This window comes from Tenrec ecaudatus, chromosome 7, assembly GCF_050624435.1.
Source record: "Tenrec ecaudatus isolate mTenEca1 chromosome 7, mTenEca1.hap1, whole genome shotgun sequence".
Lineage (NCBI taxonomy): Eukaryota > Metazoa > Chordata > Mammalia > Afrosoricida > Tenrecidae > Tenrec > Tenrec ecaudatus.
In genome coordinates, this window is record NC_134536.1 from 24,178,941 (window position 1) to 24,205,549 (window position 26,609).

Sequence of the window (26,609 nt, forward strand, 5' to 3'; positions counted from 1 at the left end):
GTCTATGAATTTGTTTCTCTATTCTACCTGGACTAACACTTGGATATAAAAGTTGGACATTGAATAAGAAAGACCAAGGAAGAATCAAAGTATTTGCATTATGGTGCTGGCAAAGAATATTTACAGTATCATGGACTGTGTGGTAGTTATATAATCATTTGTCAATTTGAGGATTAAGAGTGTAGGGGTGGAGTTATCCTGTCAATCAGATCATAGCCAATGAAGTCTCTGTGTGGGCATGTCCTTCTCCAGAGAATTTTTAGAAATCTGTATTTTTTCCTACTTGAAGGCGGGAGATTCTCAGTCACTGCTCACTCCCATGGAGACACTCTACTGACAAGACACATGGCACTACGCTGATAGACCCTGAGCCATGGGAACTGGAAAAGCGACTTGGAGACCCATGCCAGCACTGAGATGCTTACAATGACACTGGATCCAAAGGCTTTCCACACACTGGCCTATGATTGTCTTGTATTTGGCATCATTATATGTGTTTTGTGAGTCTGAAGAGGACTTTATAGATTGGTATAAGACATATGGACTAAATATTAAACTTAAGGACTTTATCTGGACTGGACTGGGATGTTTTCTCACTATACAATTGCTCTTTTATATAAAGCTCTTTCTTATACACATCTGAGTGTCCATGAATTTGTTTCTCTTGTCTACCCAGACTAACACAGGCTGCGAACTGCAAGGTAGATTAAAAACACCAGGCAGCTTTGGAGACAGACAAAGCTTCCTACTCCCCCATACTCTCAGGAACAGGCCTAAAAACCAAGACACAATATACATATAGTTGTTGGGCTATTATTAATCATTAGAGAGACACAATCAAAACTCTCTCACTATAGCAATAATAGTACTTTTATAAACAAACAAAAAATAACAATAACAGATTCTGGTGAGGTTGTAGGGCTATTGGAACTCTCATACAACCATTGTGGAAAATGGAAAGTACTTTCTCAAAAAGCTAAACATAGAAATAATATCAGTAATCTCACTCTTAAGTCTATATTATAGGGAAATGAGAACTTTGACCAGAATAGACATATGCACACCCATGTTCATTTCACCATTATTCACAATATTAAAAAGATACAAACATCCCAAGTGTCCTTCAATAGGTAAATGGATAAACAAATTGTGGTACATGCACTATGTGAATTACTATGCAAAGATTAATCAACAAAACACCTCACAACATGGACGAATCTGAAGGACATTATGTTGTGTGAAAATAAGTTACTCATAAGAGGACAAATATTGTATGAAACCACTCTATAGAAAGTCAGATTTGCTTTACATCTATAAGGAAACATTCTTCGATGGTTACTAGGGATGCTAGCAGGAAGGAGGGAGAATGATGACATAGATAGTGCACACGTGTTAAATCTGGGAAATGGAAAGGCAATATGCAATATGGAGGAATTCATCACAATGTGACAAAGGCATAAGGAAGACAAGTGCTCAAGAGTAAAGGCCAACTACAGTAAATACTACAACTGAAATAATCCCTCACCAACAGTGATAACAAAGTAACCTGTGAGGGGATGCATTAGATGATATATATGCTAAATAAGTGTGGGAAGATGTACGAGATTACACCTGCATGCACATCGCGATCAGTACCGCTGTGAATTTTTCTACCTACATATTTGTAGGTGATGCCTATATACCAGTACACAGATATAAATGAACACATAGGGGGGCACGGACATGAAAACTTCTTAAATATAACCCAACACCACACAGGTCTGAGTAATTGGGGTTGAAGGGTAAAGACAATAGTCCTGGGAGGTATCTAGACCAAGTGGCATAACTTAGTACATAAAGACATGGCTCTACATTCGGGTTTGGTGATTAGCATCTGGAGTTTGAAAAACTTTGGAGCAGACAACTACAATACAGCTACTGAGCTCTTCCTGCCAAGAGAAAGCAAGGTGTGACTGTGACGGAAACCCAAGACTCAAGGAAGTCATTAGGCCAAAGGACTTGTAGTTCACAGGAACCCCAGCACCTTCTAACCTGAGACCCAAAGAACTAGGTGGTCCCTAGCCACCAATACTGATTGTTCTGACCAGTGACATAATAAAAGGTCCCGGTTTGAATGGCAGAACAATCTATAAGAAAATTCAAATTCATAAAAGAGAACAAAGGTCCAGACTTATCAGTGTGCTAGAGACCAGAGGAACCCCTGAGACTATTTCTCTAAGTTACCTTTCTAATGTAAAACTGAAGCAAATACCAGAGGCCACCTCTGAAACATATAATAGACTGGCCTGTAACACAAATAATAACACGGGGGAGGAATGTACTTCCTTAGAAAAATCGATTACAAAAATGACAAAGGCAGGGAGGGGTAGAGAAACTGGAGGAATGGAAACAGTACCCAAGGAGGACATGGGGGAAAACACTGACACATCTCGGATTACAACCAATTCCTCAATGTGTTGGTTAGAATTTATGTCAAGTAGACACTCCTGGGTGAAGGGAGAGAGGGAGTCCAACCTATCAATCAGGTTGCAGCCTAACGACACCTTCTTGGTGTCATTATTGCCTCTCGTCTTATAACTGAACTTAAGTCATAGTGAAGTCCAGATGGTGATCCAGGAAGAAATGTACGACACTCCTAAAGAACTGCTAGAGTTTTCTAAAATGTACAGACAGAAACCTGGAGAATATGTGTCGAAATGGTTGTTAAGTGTTTAGGATAATGATACAAGGACCATAAACTTGTAACCGCGTGAGTTTACCGATACGAACCCACCAAGTTTAGATTCCTAATTCAATGTTCAGCTCAGGATATTAGAAGGTCTAGTAGGTTATTTGTTTAGTTTGCTGAAGCATGGGTTGCAAGATGGCCGACACCAAGTCAAGTCAAGTTGGTGTATTATAGAACAAATGCTATTATGGTAGGAAAAGCCAGTGGGAACCATTAGCGCTTCCTCTGCCTGGGAAAATAGTAAACCAAGAGCAATACCACATTCCTGGAAGGATGGCAGAGATTAGTGTCACCATCAAGGACTTGAAGGATGCAGAGGTGGTAATTCCCACCACATCCCCTTTTAACTTGCCTATCTAGCTTGTGGATAAAAACAGATGGATCTTGGCGAATGACAATGGATTATAGTAAGTAACTAGGTGGTGACTCCAATTGCATCTGCTGTTCCAGATGATGTAGTTTCCCTGCTTGAGGAAATTACTCTCTGGTTGGTATGCAGCTATTGATCTGGCCAATGCCTTTTGCTCATTTCTGGTTTCGAAGGACCACTAAAAGCAGTTTGCTGTCTGCTGGCAAGGGTAATGATATACTTTGACAACCCTCCCTCAGAGCTATGTCAACTCTCCAAGATGATGGCATAATTTAGTCCACAGGAAAAGATGAGTTTGAAAAATATTTTCAAGAATGGAATCACAGATTTGACTAATGTAATAAGTGTAATGGAGAGTACTTTGAAGGTGATAAGGTTGTTTTGTAAAAAGGAAAATAAAACCAATTTAATACATAGCTTTGGGGATAAAAAAAATCCATTTCGTTCTTATTTTTTGTTTGTTTGTTTTTTTGCAGGAGTTACACCTCGTACTACTCCTAATCATCTACTTACCACATTTTTGCTTCCTGCCCATGTAATCCTTTGCTCTTCTGGCCCAGAGGTCTTAGTTCCAAAGAGAGAAGCAAGCCTACCTGGAGACTAAGCATGATTCCATTGAATTGGAAGTTATGAATGCCCCCTGGCCAATTTGGATTCCTCATGCCTCTGGATCAACAGGCAAAGAAGGCAATTCCTATATTGAGTGTTGTCATTGATCTTGATTAGCAAGGGTAAATTGGATTAATATTTCAAATTGGAGGCAAAGAAGAATATGTCTTGAATCTAGGAGATTCCTTATCTCTTAGTACTACTATATCCTGCGATTTAAGTCAATGATAAAGTACAGGACATCTAGTCTGTTGTTGCTTTGTTTTGCTTGTTGTTGTTGTTTTTTCTCAGACACCTCATTGTTTTATTGAAGCTTACACTTTCACTGGACATTTGGCCCCAGATGTAACACAAAACAGACCCTGGCAAGTGGATAAACAAAACACCCCCCCCCACACACACACACCCCTTGGCAGTGGGAGGTGGCAACCGTCAGCCAAGCATGGCAGGCAAGTGGGACTCCAAGCTGGGAGCATGGCAGCCTGGCCCAAGTCCCTCCAGGCAGCTGGAAGGTCCCCCCACCCGGGGACGTGCCGGAGTGACGGGGGGCGGGGAGGGGGGCTGAGTGTAAACACGCGGGGGGCAGGCAGCTCTCTCGGGCTCGGTCAGATCCCATTTCGCAGACAAGGGGCTCAGCAGGGAGGACGCACAGGTGAGGGGTGTAGCTGCTAGCAAGGGCTTCCCACTGGTGTCAGGACAGAGGAGGGAATGCTAGAGTATGGGCGGGTCCCAGCTGACTGGACCCTAAATCCATGGCCACAGCTGGTGACTCTGCTGCCTGGGGCTGTCAGGACATCCACTGCCTAGGCCGTCCTCATGCCTGGCCCCACCTGTTTGGTGGCTCTGACGCAGGAGCCCCCGCCCTCCTGGGAAGCGTGCTGTAGAAGTCCAGGGAGAAGGTTTTGCTAGGAAGGGCAGGGGAAGGGGAGGCCCACATGCCCCTCCCACTCTAAGGGGCCCAGAACAGGCCAATCTGGAGATGGGCGGGGTCAGAGCAACCGAGAGGCTGTCATGGTGACGAAGTCCTCGAAGCTGAGCCGAATGTTGCCCTGGACAGCGGTGTCTTTCTCCCTGAAGGCTTCGGTCAGCACCTGCAGCTGGGTGCACACCTGGATGAAGCGGTCCAGCTGCATGGAGGGATTGGCGGAGCGCGGGCAGCAGCGGGAGACCAGGAGTTGGCTGAACTGGGGGCTCAGATTGTAGCCCATCTGGGACAGAGCCTGCTGCAGCTCCGAGTAGCTGATGGAGCCCGAGCGGTCGCGGTCACACTGCTGGAAGAGGCTCTTCCATTGCAGGATGAACTTCCACAGGGCTGAGAAATCGTAGATGTCGATGCGTCCCGACTTGGTCTTGTCAAACATATTTATCATCGTGAGGCAGGTCTCGTCGTTGAACGAGGACCAGTTGGAGTTGACCAGCGCCTGCTTCAGCTCCTTGATGGAGATGTAGCCCCTGTGGTCAGCGTCCACCGACTGGAAACAGGAGTAGGCCTCAGGATCCACATTGGGTGGAACCCCACCTGGAGGGCCCTGCCCATAAGGCCCGGGCTGCTGGGCACTGTAGGCGTTTGGAGGCGGCTGACCATAGGGGCTCCCCGGGGCTGCACCGCCATATGGTCCTCCTGGCATTCCAGAAGGAAGTCCCCCAGGGTTGGGGTGACCATAGGGTCCGCCACCAGATGGTGGTCCATAAGGCTCTCCAGGGGCAGGTAGCTGGACATGGCGACTCTGACGATCTTGTTTGTTTTTAGAAACAAAATTCACATTTTAGATGGAAACAAACTATACAAAATCGATTTTCTTTTTTTTCTGTTTCGAAATTTTCCCCTCCTTCTTTTTATTTATTTAAATCATTTTACTGGGGTTCATGCAACTTTTTTTTCTTTTTAAAAAAATCATTTTATTGGGGGCTCCTACAATTCTTACCACAATGCATACATACATACATACATACATTGTGTCAAGAATATATGTACATCTGTTGCCATCATTCTCAAAACATTTGCCTTCTACTTGAGCCCTTAATATCTGCTGCTCCATACAGCTCTTATCACAATCCATACATACATCAATTGTGTAAAGTACACTTATACATTCATTTCCCTCATCATTCTCAAAATTCGCCTTCCACTTGGGTTCCTGGAATCAGCTCATTTTCCCTTTTTCCCTCTCTCTCCCTCCCCGCTCTCCCCTCCCTCATGAACCCTTAATAATTTATAAATTATTATTTTATCTTATCTTACACTGCCTGGCGTCTCTCTTCACCCACTTTCCTGTTGCCCACCCCCCCCTCCCCAGAGAGGAGGTTATATGTAGATCCCCAAGATAGGCTCCCCTTTTCTACCCCCACTTCCCTCCCAGTATCGCCACTCTCACCGCTGGTCCTGAGGGGTTCATCTGTCCTAGATTCCCTGTGTTTCCAGATCCCATCTGTACTGCTGTGCATCCTCTGGTCTAACCAGGTTTGCAAGGTAGAATTGGGATCATGATAGTTGGGGGGACAAAATTGATTTTCTTTATGAAAAAATATCTGTAACATTCCCTGTATGATTCCTAAATAAACCACAAAACATTTCATTTGTTTTTTCCAGGTTTTGCTTATAAATCTGTATGAGGCAGTGGGTATAGTCATGGGAAAAGGCCAAAGAAAACAGAGAACATCAGTTGCTGGTGTCCAAGGCCTCTAATTCTGTATTCACCACGAGACAGTGCAGCACACCTATTTTAATATCACTAAGAGTCCACACTCTTCAATACCCACCAGGCAGAGACTCGTGACTTGCTAAGGGCAAGGGAAATACAGAATGGGCAGTGGAAAAGGATAGTTCTAAATACCAGTTATGGCCATGTGACCAGCTGCAGAAACAAGGACTACAACTGTTAAGAGAATTTCTGAATTGTAGGTGTGTCCAAATATTTTTGTTTTGTTCACTTAAAAAATATAAGATAATAGTGGGGTTAGTCTGGTTGGTAGGCCTGCTAGTTGTATCATGCTAGGAAAAAATGTGATTTTATTATTGCCTTTTTTTGGTGATTATTTATGTCTAAAGAGTTGTGTACAGGTGCCAAGTTGGCAAGGGGTGGTCTGTGATGGTTGCTGGAATTTATGTCAACTAGGCACTTGTGGGTGAAGGAAGGAATGGAGCCCAAACTATCAATTAGATTGAAACCTGGTGACACTTCATTGGAGTTGTGGCCATTTGTATGAGAGAGAGAGAGAGAGAGAGAGAGAGAGAGAGAGAGAGAGAGAGAGAGAGAGAGAGAGAGAGAGAGAGAGACCCTAAGTAGAGCTGAGTTCTCTTTGGCCTTTCACCTTCTGCCAAAGTTGGATCTTGAGTCTGGTTCACTGATCTCCTGTTGTGTTGCCTGCTGACTCCAGGAGTTGTCAGCAGACTGCCGTCAGCAGATTCATTTGGCTAACTACAGCTACAGAAGAAGCCTGACTTGAACCAGGCTGGCTTACTTACTTCTTCAATGGTATAAGCCATTTCTTTATATAAATCTCTTTCTATATACATACCCATCTGAGATAGTTAAGGTTTATTGTGCCAACCTGGCCAATAAACACAGGTGGGATTAATTGAAAGGTGGAGAGATAAAATAGCTCGGTGAGCCTCGCCTTTCAAGTTGATGGTCTGCTCCTTAGTCAGCCCCTGGCCTCATTTTGGCTGCTGATACTAAGCTTCTTCATTGTCTCTTATCACAGATGTAGTCACTTTGATTCCTGTGTGTTCCCTGTGGAGAAGTCCACATACATAATTGCCATTTATTGAAGAAAAAAAGGATATGCAATGAAGACATCCTTGGTCGTTCAAAATTCCATCATGAGAGCTCCAGCTTTGTTTCTATCACCAAGGCCATATTTTCCAATTACATCTTTCCTTTTTATTTCCAACTTTTTAATTCCAATCACCAATAATGATCAATGCATTGGGATTGCATGTTTGATTAATTTCAGGCCAAAAAAAGTTAGTAGAATTCTTCAGTTTCTACATCACTAGTTTTAGTGGCTGGTGTATAATTTAAATAATAGTTTTATTAACTGGATTTCCATTAATTCATGCCAATAGTATCCTATCACAGACAGTATTGTATTTCAAAATAGATCATGAAGTGGTCTTTTTTGATAACAAATGTGATTGCCATTCCTTTTGAATTTTCCTTTCCTGGCATAATAAATCATATGAATACCTGATCAAATTGATCAGTATCAGCCCATTTCAGGTCACCAATGTCTAGGATGTTGATCTTTATGAATTCCATTTCATTTGTGACAATTTTCCATTTTCTTAGAATCATACTTCATATAAAATATGTTTGCAGCTGTCTCTTCTTATTTTGAGTCATCTCCCATCAGTAAATGAAGGTCCTGAAAGCTTTACTCTATTCACGTCATGATATAGACTCTACGTTGAGCTGACAACTTTTCCTCAGTTGTATTTTGAGTGTCTTCTGACCTGAGGGGCTCAAATTCTGGCAACATTCTGACAATGTTCTGCTGCTACTTACAAGTATTTTTTAGCATATCTGACAATATTCTACTGCTGTTCATAAGGCTTCAGTGGCTAACTTTCAGAATTGGAGAGTCTGTTCCTTCTTTGTGGTCTATTCTCAGTCTGAAAGCTCAGGTGAAACCTGTTCACCTTGGGTGAGCCTATTGGTATTTGAAATACAAGCCACGCGCAAGTAGAAAGAACTTGTTTTTGAAATATTGATGGCAGCATATGTATAAGCGTGCTTAAGACTATTGAATGTTGCATTGTTATAAGATGGTAAGAGGCCCCCAGTAAATTGATTAATTAAAAAAAATAAAAGTCACAGAGCTTCCAGTGTCACAGTAACATGCAAGCCACAGTACAAGAGACTGACAAATGGTGGAGCCTGTGACTTAATAAACGCATAGCCTGGCTCAAATACTCCTGAGGCTTAGTCAGTGAGAATTCATTTGTTCAAAGGAAATGAACTCCACAATGGGGTTGTTAGGGATTGAATTACTGCTGTCCCCCATCCCCTCCCCGACCCCTTTACTGACCTCAAAAAATATATGTGTCGAAGCTCTAACCCCTAACCTTTGAATGTAACCTTCTTTGGAAATAAAGTTTTTCTTTCGTTAAATTAATGAAATCATACCGGAGTACGGTGGGCCCTTAAAAGGCAAACCACAAACCTGAGATCAGAACTAGATGGTGGTCGGTTGCCAGGACTGATTGTTCTGCCCATGGGCACAACAGAAAGTCTACTAATCTAAACGGTTAGATTAGTAGAGGGATTTAGAACCAAACTCTAAATTTGTCCTATTAAGAGGAGTGTTTTGATAAAAGGGAGTACAGGCCCACAAACACCTACTCATGGAGAAGATGAATACCACGTACAACAAAGGCAGATGAGTCTACAAGCTCAGGAACAACAAGCATTGCTGGCAACGACACAAAGCTGACGAGAAAGGAATCATCTAGAACAGATAGGACCTCACTCTATACATAGTCTAACTTCAGGCTACTGCTCCACACCTGAGACAATCAGGTCTGTTCTTCAAAGCCACTCACATGGAATGGTTTTATTTCAGCATCACTGGAACGTTTAGAAAGGTGGTGAGATGGAATTTCTGCACCTTGAAAACGGAGTCCAGTTACCACATGTCAAATTCACATCAAGCAGATTTGCCAAATGACCAATTTGGCAACATTGTCAATCAGTTTTGCCAGCTTATCTTAATTAGCTTTGGCCAGATATTTTCACATATCTATGTATCTTAAACTTTAATTTTGAATTCAAAACCCTCAGGGAAAAGATCCAAATTTTATATTAAATTAAAATGTAATTGCATTGTATGAGCCCCAATAAATTGTTAAAAAATGTAATTGCAAAAGAAATCAGAATTAGATGAAACGATCTTGATGCACTTAAAAGTTATGAACTGAAAGATTTCTACATGAAATGCTGAAAGCTTGGGACAAATGAGCATTATGTGAAAGTAAATGGTGATTTTTAACATCCTTATTACAGTTGCTATTAGTGAATTTTGTGGATACCGGGAAATTAGGCATACCAGCTTACTCTATATATTAGCTTTTATGGAATTGGCTTTCAGCAAATGGGAATTGATCAAATTTTATCCTGTTTCTGCTTTTGGTTAGCTTCCATCATCTGAAAAAGTTACCTTATGTTGTAATAAGGTTGTACCTCTAGTGTTTTATTTAACCACTATTTCCTTTTCCAGTACATAATTAAGGGATTTCATTTTGGAAGCAACTAAAATAGAACAGGCAAGAATGAAGAGAATTAAAAATGAACCATTTTTGAACAACCAGTGATGTTTTTTCCCCCAAGAGCCTGGGAGCGGCTTCCCCATAATGAACCAAGAAAATTTTGCTGCAGAAAAAGGAATACTTTTCAGCATAACTTGGCAACCTCCATTGGGTAAAAGGTTGTATTTTCAGGAAGGCCCTGATACCAGTCCATTTCTTGAGTGAATACAGAGACTGCCTGTTTGCATATTATCCTGATGAAATTAGTTTATTAAGGTACTTGTATGGGCTGTTTTCTGCAAACTCAACTGAGTAAAGAATCCTCCCCACCCCCACCCCACCCCCAAAAAAAGAATTTCCAAAAAACCTTTTCTTTTTACACCAGTTTTTAGTAAATTGGGGGTTTTTTTTTTGGTTGTTGTTTTTTCCTGTAATTGTCCAGGGAAGAGGATTAGAGTTTGTAACTATGGTTGCATTTTCAATTACCGACTAAATTGCTAGAGAGAAAAATTGCTTTCTATAAATAAGGAAGAATCCCCGAATACAGCTTCCCTAGTCCTTGCTTTGCAAGTCCATTCTGAATTCGAAAGCTCTGGATCTCAGTTCAGGAGAATGATGAGGTATTCGACTCCTGTAGAGAGACACAGTCTTGGAAGCCCTCAAGGACAGTCACCTTGACCTAGAAGGTTGCTACGCATCAGAATTGACTCAATGGCAGTGAGTCCTCAGTTTGCTGATGGACTAACCCAGCTTGGGGGCTGACATGGTAGGACTCAATATTAAAACCCTTTATAAATAGACAGCAATGAGTGATTGCCTTTGACAACTGAGTTAGTTCTCCCAACTTATTCCATAAACCTCAATTAGCTTACACTGTTAGAGGAACTGGAGTACAAAAGCAAACGGGTTCTCAGCACCCGGTTTCCAAAGTGTCATTTGGGTGGGTTAAAGGTGCATATTAATTTGACTTCTGCACCTCCTGTTCCTTTTCAAGGGAATAAATAATTACAGGGATTTATCTGTGAAACGAGCAAGCTTGAGCGGCTGGATGGGGAGAAGCCGCATAATGGTATCATTGCTTCTGCCTCAAGCGAAGAAAATGGTGAAATATATTTAGCAAGTGATAACACAGGGCCCTGAAAAGGAGATAAAAAGAAGAAACTGACTCTACATGGTTAGAGAACCCTACAAAACATTACGTTTCAGCAACAAGGGAAAAAAAACCTCTGGAAAATATAACCGGGGGAAAGAAGCAGAAAAGCTTGCACATTTCAACTTTCTGCTCTGATTCAAACCCTGTAAAGGCAGGCCAGTTCCTCGGGGGCTTCTTCCATCCTGGTTTCCAGCCTCCTTCCACGAGCTACGTACTCCATGTTGCTTAGAGCTCTAATGCCTTCCTGGGGTCAAGGCCAATGTCAATATGAAGCCAGTGGCCATCATTAGTGTTTCACTTCCTTTCCCAGTGTCTGTAAGAGGGACTTGGCAGGATCATGGTGCCTGACATAAAGATTTCACAAGAGGGGGGGGGTGCTCTTTTCCAATGTTCTCTTTCCTTGACAAAGATTTGGCTTCTGTGCAAACATCAACTTGCTTTAAAGGACCTGAAAAGGCAAGTCAATCGAACAATTGACTTTTTAACTGACTTGGCCATTGACTGCAAACAAAAACCCGCCAAATTACTTTGTGTGCTAGATACAGTCTTGGAGCGATCTTGAATCCTTCTTTGCATAGAATCTCTGTTTTTCCTCCTGCCTCTGTCTTGCCTAACCTGCCCATCCTGCCTCTTCCCAAGGCATCCTCGACTGTCTCGCGGCCAGATTCAAGCAACCATCTATTAGCTCCTATCTTGTTTCCCAAGTCACCAAGAAGTGGATCTAGTTACCAGTTGAAGAAATGGCATGGGGCCACATCTGCCCTCCCACGGCGACACAAAGGAGCAGGCATACCCAACCCCACACCAGTTCAAGGTCAACTGCCACAAGGCAAAGCCCACCCGTCTTTACCCTCCATCTGCCTTTGCCTTATTCCAACGCCTACCATCTCTCTTTTTGCAGGCACTCTACTATGCTGGATTCAGTCATTCACTGTCAACACCATCGAACAACAACAATGATTCAGGTAGGTAGACTTGGAATCTGGCCAAACCCTGGCTAAAGCCACCGCTGTCAAGTTGATTCCTAGTCCCTTGATAGGGAAGTTTGGTGGAAGCAAATAGTCTCATCTTTCTACCACAGCTCAGTGGGTCACTTTGAACTGGTCTTTTTTGTCAGCAGCTGAATGCTTAATCTAGTGTGCCACCAGGGCTCTTTGGGGATCTGATGACCAAAATCAAACCCACTGCCATCAAATTGAGTCCAAGTCAGAGGGATGCAATAGGGTGTGGGGAAACTGCTCCATGGGGTTTCCCATAGGATACAGTAGAACTGCCCCTGTGAGTTTCCTAGACTGTCACTCTTTTTTAAAAAATTAATCATTTTATTGGGAGCTCTTACAGAAATTATAACAATCCATAATCAAGTTAGATCAAGCATAAGTTTACAATTGCTACCACCATCAGTTTCAAAACATTTTCTTTCTTCTTGAACTCTTTGATCTCAGCTCTGTTTTATCCCCTCCGTCCTCCACCCTACCCTCCAGGAACCCTTTTTATATTATTCATTATTTCATTTGCCTTATCTTACACCATTCAATGTATCCATTTACCTGCAATTCAGTTATTCGTTCCCCTCGAGTGGGGCTATGCAGTCATCTTGCTATCAGTTCCTCTCTTCCCATATCCTCAGGGAATCACTACTCCCATTACTGTTTCTGAAGGGTTATCTATCTTGGCTTTCATGCATTGAACGCTCTTACTTATACAAGTGAACATACCCAGGTCTAACACGATTAATGAGGTAAAACAAGACCATCATAGTAAGAGGAGGAAATATAAAAGAACTAGAGCAGCTGTTCTCAACCTGTGGGTTGTGACCCCTTGGGGGGGGGTCAAACAACCCTTTCACAGGGGTTGCCCAATTCATAACAGTAGCAAAATGACAGTGATGAAGTAGCAAAGAAAATAATTTTATGGTTGGGGGTCTCCACAACCTGAGGAGCTGTATAAAGGGTTGGGACATTAGGAAGGTTGAGAACCACTGAACTAGAGGATATTTATGTGTTTCATCAGTGCTATACCACTCCCTAGATTTATCATCCTTTCCGTGTGGCCCTTTGTGAGGGACTATCCAGTTATCTTACAGGTGGGTTTTTGGGTCTCCCCTTTATTCATGCTCCTTTATGTCAATTTGATTGCTTGTTTTTGGACTTCTGATACCTATCCCCATCGACACCTCGTGATCACACAGGCTCTTGGACTTCTTCCATGTGGGCTTTGTTGCTTCCCTGCTAGATGGCTGCTTGTTTAATTTCAAGCCTTTGAGACTCCAGATGCTATGTCTTTTAATAGCCGGGTACCATCAGCTTTCTTCACCACATTTGCTTATTGCACCCATTTTGTCTTCAGCTATTGTGTCAAGAAGGTGAGTGTCATACCTCTGTCTGATTATTCGAACAAACTGTTCTTGTACTGAGGTAAAATTTAAATAGAGGCCCAAAGTCCATCTGCTTCTTTGTCATATTTATATACATATACATATAAATATACCTATCTTTATATGTTTACATATAAAAATATCTATATTTATACCTATATATAATATTTACTTTCTTTTTCTCTTTTTCTTTCAGGGTTGCAGTGTTAGCTTTGTGTGTAAAGTCCTCTGCCAAGCTGAGACTGTGGCCTGTCCCCACCCTCCCGGCCCACAGTGAATGTCAAAGCACCAGCCATCATAAACATGTTCCTGGGAGTATGCAGGGGAGACACAGAGAAGGCACAAGACACATTCACACACTGTCTTTTAAGGTTGCTTTCCTGGAGATGGTCCAGTAGCCCTTCTCCTTATAAGTGACTGCCCCGACTTACTGACACTGCTGCTCCCCGCTATGACGGAAGCCGCACAATGTGGCCTTTCTTCCAGGAAGCTTTGTGTCCAGTTAAACAATTACGAAGTAACAAGTGGAGAATAGGTGGAGGAGGAAGGCAGCTGGCCATGTCAGCTACATTGTTTTCTGGAGAATAATATAGAACCAAAAGAAAATATCTGGGCTCACTTGAGGAGGGCAGGAGATGAAAATGTAACTTCCGTAAGAAGATTTTTGCGCCGAAAAAAAATGTATGCAGGAAATAATGGACTTCCAGGGGACTTTTAAAGGGTTTTCATGCACTCCCGGCTTCTGGCACATCACAGCGTGGTGGGCAGCTCCTGCTCCTATAATTTAGGGGCCTACAGGCCGGAGAGGAGGCCAGCAGAGCTCTTAATCCGAGAGCCACAGAGCCAGGAGTGGCAGAACGCTTGTGGGCGGGCGGGCGGTTCTGAGAGGCTGCCAGGACTGAGATTGTTTCCCACAGAAGCTCCTCTGTTCTTCTGTGCTGCTCCAGGGAGGACACCCACTTCTCTCGAGTTTCCAGGCTCCTCTGGGGGGAGGCTTCTCCCCTCGTCCATTCAAACCTCCTTTTGTTCAGAAGCTTTCCTCGCCCTCACTCCTTGCCCCTTCCACACGACCACAATCTCAAGAATGTGATCTTTGCGCATAACATTCTGCTAAATGTTGCACGGTTCATAGGAAGTACTCGGGGTGCTTCAGACAACTCACAGGACCTTCAGAGTTTGTTTTTGCTTCTCTCAATCGCTCTCATTTTTCTTGGCAAGGTCTCCATTAAAGCATGAGTGTATCCTGGATTGGTGGCTTTTATGGTATTTCTAAGCTTCGAAACTCACACCAAACCCACTGTTTCAGAGACCCTCGATAGGATTTCTGAGCCTATAAATTGTTTTGGCAGTGGAGAGCCTCATCGTTTTCCCATAGAGCAGCTGATGGGTTTGAACCACCAACCTTGTTGTTAGTAGCCCAACGTTTAGCCCATGTCACTACCAGGGCATGCTCTCTCTCTATATAGGTATGCATATATGTGTAAAAGAATTTGAGAGGCATTCATGGGTAAAATTGCTTATTTTATGATTTCGTTGAAAGGTGACATCCAAGAGTAGTTTTAGTTCAAAGTTTAAAGGGTGTAGGGTATCTAAGAGAGGTAACCTATAGGGTTCCCTAGGTCTTTGCTTGTCCTCTATGTGTGTCCTTTTAAAAAATTGTTGGCTTCGTTCTACAATTTTTCCCATTCTTCTGAGACTGTGTGTTGTGGCACTTGTCAGAACAGTCAGCAGTGATAGGTGGGCACCATGGAGTACTCTGGTCTCTGAATAGGCTCATGAAGGTAACTGGTCCGCAGACTAGTTTCTTCTCCCACCCTCTGGCTTCCTTCTTTCTCATTTGCTCCAGCTGAGCAGAGATCAACAGTTGCTTCTTCGATGGCTGCTTGTGGCCTTTAAAGACTTCAGAAATCTACCTACCAAGCCAGGATGTAGAATAGAAACCTTGCAGACTGTGTGTTGCCAATTGACTGAGACAGAAGCTACTGTCTATCTTATCCTCTTCTGCATCACAACACCTAACACGGTGGTGCCAATTCTATGACTGAATGAACGAATTGCTCCACTGGAGTTAGAGGTCGTCTAGCTTGTGGTACTGGCATCTTTCTGCAAATCTTTCAGGCATTTTGAAAACATGGGCAAAAATCATCCGTTTCCATTAGCTGGCTGTCACTTGGCATTAGGTGAGTTGATGGTGCCGAGATGTGGAAGCAGCACAAGAGAAGTCCAGTGGGAGAAAGTCTTCTTCTTCTTCTTCTTAAATCATTTTATTGGGGGCTCATACAACTCTTATCATAATTCATACACGCATCCATTGTGTCAAGCACATTTGTATATTTGTTGCCATCATCGTTTTCAAAACATTTTCTTTCTACTTGAGCCCCTGGCATCAGCTCCTCGTTTTTCCCCTTTTTCCCTTACACTTGATCATTTAGAAATTATTGTGTTTTCATGTCTTACACTGACCGACGTTTCCCTGCAGGAGGAAGTCTTAACTCTTGATCCACCCAGAGGCCTTCACCCCCGGAATGAACAAGTGCGTCCCCAGCTCACTGTGGTGTGACGGTGACTCAGAGGAGACTAGAAGCACCATGAAAGAAACTGGGTAACCTGGGTTCAATTAGTACATTATCTCGATCGTTTCAACTCATTAGACCACTTTAAAATTTCCTTTTAGTTCCAGGTGCACTTTCACATGCTGTTTGTGCACTGATAGGATGAGGCATTGCATTGAATCCCTGAAAGAGAGCTTCCCTGCCTACTAATAGAGTTCAAGGCCACGCTATAATCTATGGTGCACTTTGTTGTGCTTAAAAAGCAAGATATTGTAGATTATTTTTGTACATCTCTCAAGTAACACGGTCTCTGATTTTTCTTATGTGGAACAAAATTGAAAAGTCACGTTGCATTTAAAATCCAAGCAGAGCTGGGTGGGTCAGAATTGTTAGAGTCTAAAAAAATGTGATCAACATCCTTAACATAGCTATTTGAGACTAACCCAATGGGTGTGGTGCCCAGGGGAAAGCAATAAGCTCACCACTTCTCATGGATTTCAATGTTACAGCTTAGACTTCTGGGTTTTAGCTTTCTATTTTAAATAAAAATTACTCAAGGAGCTACTTGGATTTTTATGTAAAAAGTAATTGTTGATGGTAGATAATTCCGTACGTAAAGGTTCTTAAATATGAAAAGAAATCAATGAATGAAGCAAAAGAATGAAATTTATGTCCCTCTCCTCAATTTTCTGTCTTTTGAAAAATCTCTCTCTTGTGAATGATCTCCCTTTTCCCCCTTCTGTAACTGACATGGAAAGTCCAGTGTATGCCCACCAGCAGAATCAACACCACAAACCACTCTGACCTTTGTAATGAGACTGGGCTCATAATTTGTATGCACAAAAGTATCACCAGCTTATTTATTACAGTAACTCGATCTACTGTGTGCTTCCATACGCCAGGCACTTTCTAAGACTTCCTCAGCATCATAGTGAACTCTCTCACAAATTGTTGAGGCAACTACTATTAGTGTCATTGCCATTTTATAGGCGAGTACATAAAAACTTTGAGAAGTTCAATATCCTGCAAGGTCAGCAGTTCAAAACCACTAGCCACTCCCTGGGAGTGCGGATCATGACAAATTGTGGAAAACATTGAAAAGAAGCGAAGTTCCAGAACACGTCGCTGTAGGCATGCAGAAACTGGACAGGGACCAAGAAGCAATCATTCAAACAGAAAACTGCATAGTTTCCATTACAAAAGGTGTGCAGAGGTTGTACCTTTTCACGGTATGTATTCAATCTGGATGCTTAGCAAATAATCCAAGAAGGACATGTCCTAAAGGAAGGAGAGCGTGGCATAAGAACTGGAGAAAGGCTTATTCACCTGCCGTACACAGGTGGCCCAACCCTGCTTGCTCAAAGTGAGAAGGCCTTGAAGCGCTTGATGATGAAGATCAAGGATTGCAGCCTTCAATATGAATCACAACTCATGGTCAGAAAACAATATTCCTCACAGCTGGATTCACAGACAAGATCATGAGAAAGGAGAAAAGATCAAAGTTGTCTAGGAATTCTTTTTGCTTGAATCGGCAATCAATGTTCATGCAGGCAACTGCAAGAAATCCGGTGATGGGTTGCCCTAGGCAAATCTGCTGCACAAAACTTCTTTAAAGTGTTGAAGAGCCAGGATGGTACCTTGCGTTTGAATTACAGTGCTGGTGAAAAATACTGAAAGTGCCGTGGAATGCCAGAACAAGCCAATGTGTCTTGGTGGCAGTCTTATCATAACACTGCTTAGAAGCAAAGATAGACTTCATGCCTTGTACTTTAGACAAGTTCAGGAGAAAACAGCCCCCGGGAAAAGACATCATGGTTGGTAAGCAGGCGATGGGTGGCAAAGAGGAACCCCCGGGGTGAGATGCGTGGACACAGGGGTTGCAACATGGGCTCGAAGATAACAACTGTGAGGCTGGTGCAGGGTCGGTAATCTTCCACTCTGCTGCGCACGGAGGGGTCCAGACGAAGCGGAACCAACTTGGCGGCATAGAAGAAGAAGAAGCAACAAAGCCACAGCCTAGGGTCCCACTCCACTGCTTTCTTTAAGATGATTTACTAACAATAGCAAGGCTTGCCTCTCTTGGATAAAAGGTTCCACTCACACACACCCCCACCCCCGCTCCCATGGCTTTACTAAAACTCAAGTCACCGTGGTCTACTCTACTTTGAGAAAGCAGCTCCTCCCTGGTCACATTTTGAGTGCCCTTCGACCTGTGGGGGCACAGGTGGCCGCAGGTGGAGGGGGGCATCCTCCAGCACTCTGTCCGTCAAGGAGCTGCTTCAGTATCCGACAGAAGGGTTTCCAGCAGGTATTTCCTCCGAATCCGGGGGCCGGTCCTTCGAGTCGGTTGTGCTTCGTCGGGGGCTCCGCTGAAACCTGTTCCCTTTGGGTGGCCCGGTTGGCCCTTGGAATCCCGGTGACCCGGCGCGGAAGCCGCCGCCGCGGAGTGAACGACCAACCGGTGGCCGGAAGTCGGAATCCCGCGAACCGTTCGCCTCCAGCTGCCAGGAGGTGTCGCTGTTTGAACGGACTGAGCCGGGCGTTTCCAGCCTCCGCCTGCAGGCCCAGCGCCCGCAATTAACTTCGGCGGGAAAAAAAAGGGGGGGGTGGGGGTGCTTTTTAAACTTTTCTAAAGACGCGGCCACCTCCCGGGCCCCGCCCGCGCCCCAGCCCCCGGCCCCCGGGCCCGAGCCGAGCCGAGCGGGGCTGCAGGATCGCAGGGCGGGGCCCCAATACCGCCGGCCTCCCGGGCCCGAAGCCGCTGCTCCCGCCAAACCCTCTGCGCCACCTGCCCCTTGGCCAGCGGCCCGGCGGAGGGTGAGCCTCCCTTACCCTGACGAGTACGTTTCTGAGTTCAAGGTGTTTAAAAATTTTTTTTCCTCACGGAAGGAAGAAAAGACCACCTACCAGGAGTGGGGTTCGAACCCACGCGGACATATGTCCATTGGATCTTAAGTCCAACGCCTTAACCACTCGGCCATCCTGGTGCCGGCGCTCATCTTGCTCCCCGCGCTTCCTACAAGCTGTACGCCGCGTCCGCCTCGCGCCCTCCCGCGGGAGCGCCGAGCCGCCGCCATCCTCCGGCGCTTCCCGACGCGCCAGCCGGGCGGCCGCCTTCCCTCCGCGGCGCAGCCGCCTTCCCTCCGCCGGGCAGCAGCGACGCCAGGCGGTGCAGGAGGCCGCCCGGGCGCCGCACGCCCGCCCACCCCGGTTCCCGCGGCTGGTGGAGGCCGCCGGGCAGCTGCCTCGAGGGCGTCCTCTAGGTGGTTGGACGCGGACGAGCCTTGCCGGGAGCTGCCGGGGAGTCGGCCGCGGCCTCCGCCTCTTGGCGCCCCGGTTGCACAACGGAAGGAAACGTCCCGAGCGCCCCGACCTGCGCGCCTGCCGGGCGGTCGTTAGGGTGCTTGACCAATTGTTGCAGCCTCGTCCATCCCCGTCGGACACCAGCGTCCTTCTTTCCGCCAAGTGTCTGTCCGTCTCCAGGGACCGACCCTGCGGCCACCACGTCGAAAGTAGGGGAGGGGGCCCAGGCGCTGCCAGCCGCTCTTCGAAGGTACCTTCTGGGCCTCCTTCCGCGGACACAGGTTCGTTGCCCTTCCTGGGGGGCCAGTGTATTTTCTTTTTGGGGGGGGGGCAGGGTATTTTCAAGATGCTCTGCCAACACCAGCATTGCAATATATCGGTTCTTTTTCGGTCTCCCTTATTCATGATCCAACGTGGATGGGGCATTGGAAGTGCCAAGGGTGGGCCTCCGGGAGACGTCTTCGCTTCCCAGCACTTTAGAGGTCATTGGCCATTGGCCATCGACATGCCCAGCGCAAGTGATCTTGTGATTGCTTGTAATTGATCTTTTGATTGAGTGTTGAGTGTAGACGCCAGTCAAACGAAATCCTCCACCATCTCAACGGTTTCTGTTGCTCGTGACGCTTCTACTTGATTTGGGGTTTATGTTGCGGTGTAATCTATAGGAAACGTGGTAGTGTTGTTACTCCTGGGTAACTGATTCAAGTCCTTTTCGTTTTCAGCAAGTAAAGTTGTTTCATCTGCACGGTGCGGGTTGGTGAGAAGCCTTCCTCCAATCCTGATGCCATGTGCTTCCTAGAGGCCAGCTTCCAGGATTCCTTGCTCAACACCCAGACGGAGTGGGTGTGATGAAAGGGTACAAACCTGACACACACCAGGCCGGATCTGAAGCCGCCCTTGTTGTGTTTAAATTACTGCCTCTTGCTCTATGTGTACGTTCCCTGTGAGCACAATTAATACTCAGGAATAACCATTCTTTCCAATGTAATCTATAATTCATTATGATCTACACAGTTTAATATCTTTGTGTCAATAAATATAGGAAAACATCTCTTTGATATTCTCTGCTTCCAGCCGAGATTCCCATGGCTTTAGCAATGATATCTCCATTCTAGTTCCTCTTCATTCTGGGGGGGTGTGAGGGAGCAAGACAAAGAAGATAATCCATTAAGTCCATGTTTTAAGGGCTGTGTGTTAGGTAGTTCTTGTTGGGTAACTATGGGGTTGATGCTGATACAGACCAGCTGCATGAAAGAGTAGAACCACCTCATGGAGTTGGGTTAGGTTTTATTCTAATTTTTTATTGTAAATTAGGTGAAGGTTTATAGAGTAGACGATCAGTTTTCCTTTCCACAATCCACATACAGGTAGTTCTAACTCATATATATCTACAATCCTTTCTCACAATCTACTTCCTCCCTGTGTTTCCCGTCCCAATCCTCCTTTGAGTCCTCTGAAGCCTGTCCATGGGGAAGTGCTCCCCTGTTGATCACAAGGGGTGGTTTAGTCTAAGGTGTGCATACCTCCACAGTGTTATTGCTCCCCTTAGTATTTTGGCTGAAAATTGAGCCCCAGGGATGAGTTCCGTTCCCTACCTGAAGGGTGACGGAGGCCCTTCTTAGGATTTTGAGTTGTGTTGCCCGCTTTCCTCCCACTCAATCCAGGACCGATTCGTGCGATCCCTTTCCCTTGAGTAAGTCCAATAGTCCAATAATTGGACTAATTATTTCCATGTGTCTTTGGGTTTTCATCACTCCTCTTTCCTCCAGATGGGAGGAGACCAATAGTTGCCCCTTAAAGGACCACTCATGAGCTTTTAAGACCCTAGTCGCTCCTCCTCCAGGTAAGGCAGAGAACACTGTCACTGAACTACCCTGTGCCAATTGGCTGCGGTGTCCTCCGAGACGATGGTTGATGGTTCTGAGCCCCTGTTGGTGTTGGGTTACGTTTTCATAATTTTATCCTCTGGATGCTCCACCACGGTCGTGGATGTTTTGCAGCAAAGGTCAATGAATGCACATGTACCGACATCCTTGGTGAAATCTATATATGTTCATAGGTACACGCCCACTCTCCTTCCCACACCTGTTCAACCTGTATGTCCAGCCAAGCATCTACTTGTAGATGACCACGATTGCACAACGGCGCATATAATAGCATTTGTCTCTGTTGCCCTTCACTCTTGCAAAACTTGAGAGGGTGGGGTAAAGTTTCCTGCTTTCTACTGCCTTCCCCTTTACCCAAGTTCACCCTTGTCTATTCTGCTGCTCATGACTTTCCTCCCCTCCCTCCTCCCACTTGTAACCATCAAAGAATGTGTCTTTCAGCATGACAGTCTTTTCTTGCTGTCTCTCAGTGGTGATCTCATATAATGGTTGTTCACTTGTGACTGACTCATTTCACTCAGTGTAATATCCTCCAAAGCGATCGACGCCAAGAGGTCTCACGGATTCTTTAAGGTCTCCTGGCATCCCACTGTGTGTGGACCAACGTTTACCCATTCTGCCCTGATGGCCATCGAGGCGGCTTCCAGCTTCTGTGATCGTTACAGCTGCCGTGGCTGGAGAGTGCCTTTTGCTCTTGTTAATACCACGATGCACAGTGGCTGCACGGTGCCACCCGCCGGGTCTGGAGGTCCCTGCTTCTCCTCACCCTTGTCAGCATTGGTGAAGGAAAGTGATGTAGCCTTGTTGTCTAAATTTGCATCTCTCAAATGGCTAATCAGTATTCTTTCATGGTAGGCAGGATGGCGTGTGTGCCCGTGCCAGAGCTGGTGTTTATCCATTCTTCCCCTGATGGGCATGGAGGCTGTTTCCATCCTTTCTGCGATTGTGAACCGTGCACTGGTGCCCATGGGCGTGCATGTCGTTCTCCTTGTCGCTGCTCTTCTTTCTCTCGGAGAGACAGCCAGTAGAGGGATTACTAGGCCAGGAAGTGTTTCTCTTTCCTTCCTTTTGAGAAAGTGCCTAAAAAGGCTCTTTATTCACAGAGCTAACCCTTGTATTTTAAACCTTTTCATTTCAATTTCTTGGTAACTTTATTTCTCGTGTGACTTTGAGTTTTCTTTCACCTTATAATTTTTTTCTTTGTGTTTTGAACTAGAGGAAGAATATCTTCATAGGGGGCAACAATGAAGTAAGCCGACAGTGCCTGTCTCCCAGACCCGTGAGGTCATCTGACAAGGTAGAGCTCTCCAGCAGCCCTTCAGGATGGGAGGCCAGGCTCAAGTGGTTCATCTTTAGGGAAAGGCAACCCACAGTGTAGCCAAGTCGGCAGGCACCAGGTGACCGGGTGAATGACGACCCTGAGGAGCAGGAGACTATAGGACAGCTAAGGTAAATGCTGAAGGGGCTCTGGTGGCGGAGAGGGCTACGCACTAAGCTGTAACCACAAGGTTAGCAGTTCAAACCAATCAGCTGCTCCACAAGAGAAAGATGAAGCTGTCGACGCCTGTGAAGATTGAAAGTCTAGGAAACCCACATGGGCGGTTCACCCTGTCCTCTAGGGTCCCTTACTTGATGGCAGTGAGAGCAGTTTTCTGGTAACTGCTAGAACATCTTTGAGTTTACACCACCAGGAAAAACAGCCCCCCATCTGCGTGGTTGTAAAAGGAGATAGGGATGCCATCCAGGTATGGGAGGAGCCCCGGAGACCATCACTCTAACACCACAGTTCTCAATCTGTGGGTCATGACCCCTTTGGGTATCTAACAACCCTTTCACAGGGGTCGCCTGAGACCATCAGAAAACACATATTTCTGATGGTCTTAGGAACCGAGATATCACTCCTCCATCCGTCTCCAGGCAGGTCTGCCCACATGCAGATACTCCCACATATGAGTACCCGATGTGAAGACTGTTTGTCCATGCTACACCATGCTTTAAGACAAAATTTCATTTACTTGTCATTAGAAATAAATATTTCACAATACATAATTGCATATTGTTTTTATGATGAATCACTATAATTATGTTCAATTTGTAACAATGAAAATACATCCTGCATATCAGATATTTACATTACAATTCATAAAAGTAGCAAAATTACAGTTACGAAGTAGCAATGAAAATAATTTTATGAAAAAAAGAAGACCTATTAAAAAGGGCTTAAGCAAATGATTTGAAAATTTTGAGGGCAAAGATTGTACAGATATGCTTTACACAATTGATGTATGTATGGATTGTGATAAGAGTTATATGAGCCCCTATAAAAATGTTTTTAACAAAAAGAAAGAAAATAACTTTATGGTTGGGGGTCACCGAAACTGTGTTAAAGGGTTGCAGCATTAGGAAGGTTGAGAACCACTGCCCTAACACAACCTTGTAACTTGGAAATCAAGCCACCAGTAGAGGTCCCCTTTCAACCAAATAATAAATTAACCCAGTAAAACACAGGAACAGTGGTGAGGAACGTGCGTCTTAGAAAATGGAGCATCAGAGGCATGTGACCAAACAAGCAACCTTTGACCAAAAGCCAAGAGAAGAATACAAGGAAGAGCTGGGCAACTGGACAGATGGAAACGAGGAAGACAGACTGGAAAAGGCGAGCGTGCTCTGGTTTACAGAAGGCTACGGCAGACAGGGAAGGGCCAAACTCCCTTTATAGAGCCCCCACTGGGAATAAGCCTCTTGGGCCATTGACAAGGGGTGGGAAAGCCCTGCCCTCAGCCAGAGTGTGCTAGAAAGTGAACTAATGCAGCTATGTTGTCACGTGCCATCGAGCCGGCTCCAACCCATAGGAGCAGAGGTGCTCAGTACATGGATCATGATCTACTAGTCGATTGCAAATGTAGTGTGGGTAGATCGCATGCCATTAAAAAAATAGACGCAAGCCTATCATCAATCCCATCACTTAATTGACATACAGCGCAGCCAATCAGATGCAATCTTAGGTGTCAAACGCAAACTGCTCAGTGCAACAAAACTGACAAGCTAAGTTATCGCCAATTTTTAGACCTCGGTGGGTTTTTTTTCTCTTAAACGTAAGAAAGGGTATTAAAATGAGTGGGGAATGGACCAAGTAAGAAGACAAAAACGTATCACTTTCATACGGAATGGGAGATTTTGACACTACAAGCCGACCTTCAGCTGAAGTTCAGAGCTGCAGGAACAGTTCTGGAAGTTCCTCGCAGAGGGAAAGCACCCAAACACGAGAACATGTGCACTTCCTTGACTGCGTTATTCGGCTCTACTGATTTATATGTGAGTCAGCCTTTTCCCACATCAAGATCATTCAGTCCAAGTACCGCTTCACCATGACTGATGCTCATTTGGAAGTGTGCTTGAGGCTGGCTGTCAGCAGCTCCTGTCCGGACTATGAATCCCTGGCTCATTCCATTCAGTGCAAGTCATCAGCGTAAACTCAGGTCATGACAAAAAATATACATAGTTAATTGTATTGTGTTGTGGAATATGAACTCATGCGGTTATGCAAGGTACATAAATAAGCATTGTACATCAGAATTCTCAATGTATTTATGAATGTAATAAAGAAAAATAAGTATATGTTTTGCATTTTTGTAGTTGGTAGGTCATTTTGACTTGACCATTTTATAAGTAGCTCTCATGCTGAAAAAGTGTGAGCCCCCTGCTATAGAGCCCCTACGTTCAAGAAAAGGAAACATCGCCCAGTCCCGCTCCATCCTCACAGTGGCTCCTATGCCTGAGCCCATTGATGCAGCCACTGTATCCATCGATCTGGTCCAGGGCCTTCCTCTGTTTTGTTGCTCTTTTCGAAACGTGTCCTTCTGCAGGGACCAGTCTCTCCTGATAACACGTTCAAAGTACTGTATATACTGATGATAAGCTGAGTGTTTCAGCACATTTTTAAAGCATTTTTTGGTGGTAAAATGCCTAGCTGATATTCAGGGTGGCTAGCTGATATTCAGGGTGGCTAGCTGATATTCAGGGTGGCTAGCTGATATTCAGGGTGGCTTATATTGAATATATGCCGTATGTAAGACAACGTCTCCCCATCCTTGCCGCTAAGGAGCGCTCTGGTCATACTTCTGCCAAGACAGAACTGTACTGTCCTTTAGCAGTCCCCGGTACTGTCACTAGTCCAGCGCCACAATTAAATGCATCCAGTCTTCTATATCTTCCTTATTCAATGTCCAATTTCCAGGTGCATATGATGAGATGGAGAATACCATGGCTTGGGTAAGGCCCACCTAGTCCTCAAAGAAACATCCTTGCTTTTCAACATTCTAAAGAGGTTTTATGCAGCGGATTTACCTAAGGCAACATGTCTTATCTCTTGACTGCTGACTAGCTGTATGCAGATGCAGTTAGGTTAAAATGTAACATCTTATCCTTTGTTTTCCCTTCTTTGTTCCATGTTTATTCCCATTCTTATTTGTATTATTTCCTGCTTTCTTTTGGATTGAAAAAAAATGTAACCAATGACATTGAACTAGGTGTATAGCAATTGTTTAATGATAATCTAATTTTCAGTGTACACTTTCACAGAAAGTGGGATAAACTTTTATTGAAAAGAAAAGTGCTCATGAACTGTGAGGGTCGGCACACAGTTTGTGTGAGAACCCTTGAGTGGGAAGGGAACTTGCCCACTCAACTTTCTCTTAAAGAAAAGAAAATGGTCAAAAATAACCATTTTTGTAAAAGCCCCCAATAAAAGTATTTTTTTAATAAAAAGTAAAGCTTCTGGGGAATTTAATTAGTTTAGAAAATAAAGTCTTTGATACCCGTTGTTGGGGAGGGAGGGGAAACAGATTAGAAGGAAAAGTAGCTGCTTATGTAATTCAAGTTATCTGGTGTGTGTTTTGCATAACACACAGTAGCCATGCAAACGCCTAGAGATTTTTTTTGAAGAGTTGGAAACCATTTTTTGTATTCAGTTGTTGCCAGAGAGGATGGGTCTGAAGGTGCTGCTGATGTCTTGCCTCTACATAACTGGAAGGACAATGCTTCCATTGGTTGAAGAAGACTATAGGGAGAAGAGCAGAGTGTGGAATTTGAATAACCTGCGGAAACTTCCAGAAGAGGTCAAGTAGACCACAGGATATAAAAATCTAGCACTCAGTGGATAATGTAGACTGAAAATATTGATTGAATGACTTAGTCAAATGCCCCATGTGTCACACAACGGGGACCGGTCCTCAGACAGAGGGGCAGCCCCAGAGATAAAGCTGTGAAATATCCTGTCATCCCATGGAAAGGTGTTTAGATAAGACCCAGGTAAGTGCACCGGTTGTGTGTGTGTGTGTGTGTGTGTGTGTGTGTGTGTGTGTGTGTGAGAGAGAGAGAGAGAG

At 44.6% G+C, this 26,609-nt stretch overlaps 1 non-coding gene and 1 pseudogene across 1 annotated transcript; both read right to left on the reverse strand.

The window, feature by feature from the left end:
* Nucleotides 1-4,424: 4,424 nt before the first annotated feature.
* LOC142452661 (peflin pseudogene) lies at nucleotides 4,425-5,410 on the reverse strand (annotated as a pseudogene).
* A 13,530-nt stretch (nucleotides 5,411-18,940) lies between these two features.
* Nucleotides 18,941-19,023, reverse strand: TRNAL-UAA (transfer RNA leucine (anticodon UAA)). The gene has a single exon. It is a non-coding gene; the product is annotated as a tRNA-Leu (tRNA).
* Between the last annotated feature and the right edge of the window lie 7,586 nt (nucleotides 19,024-26,609).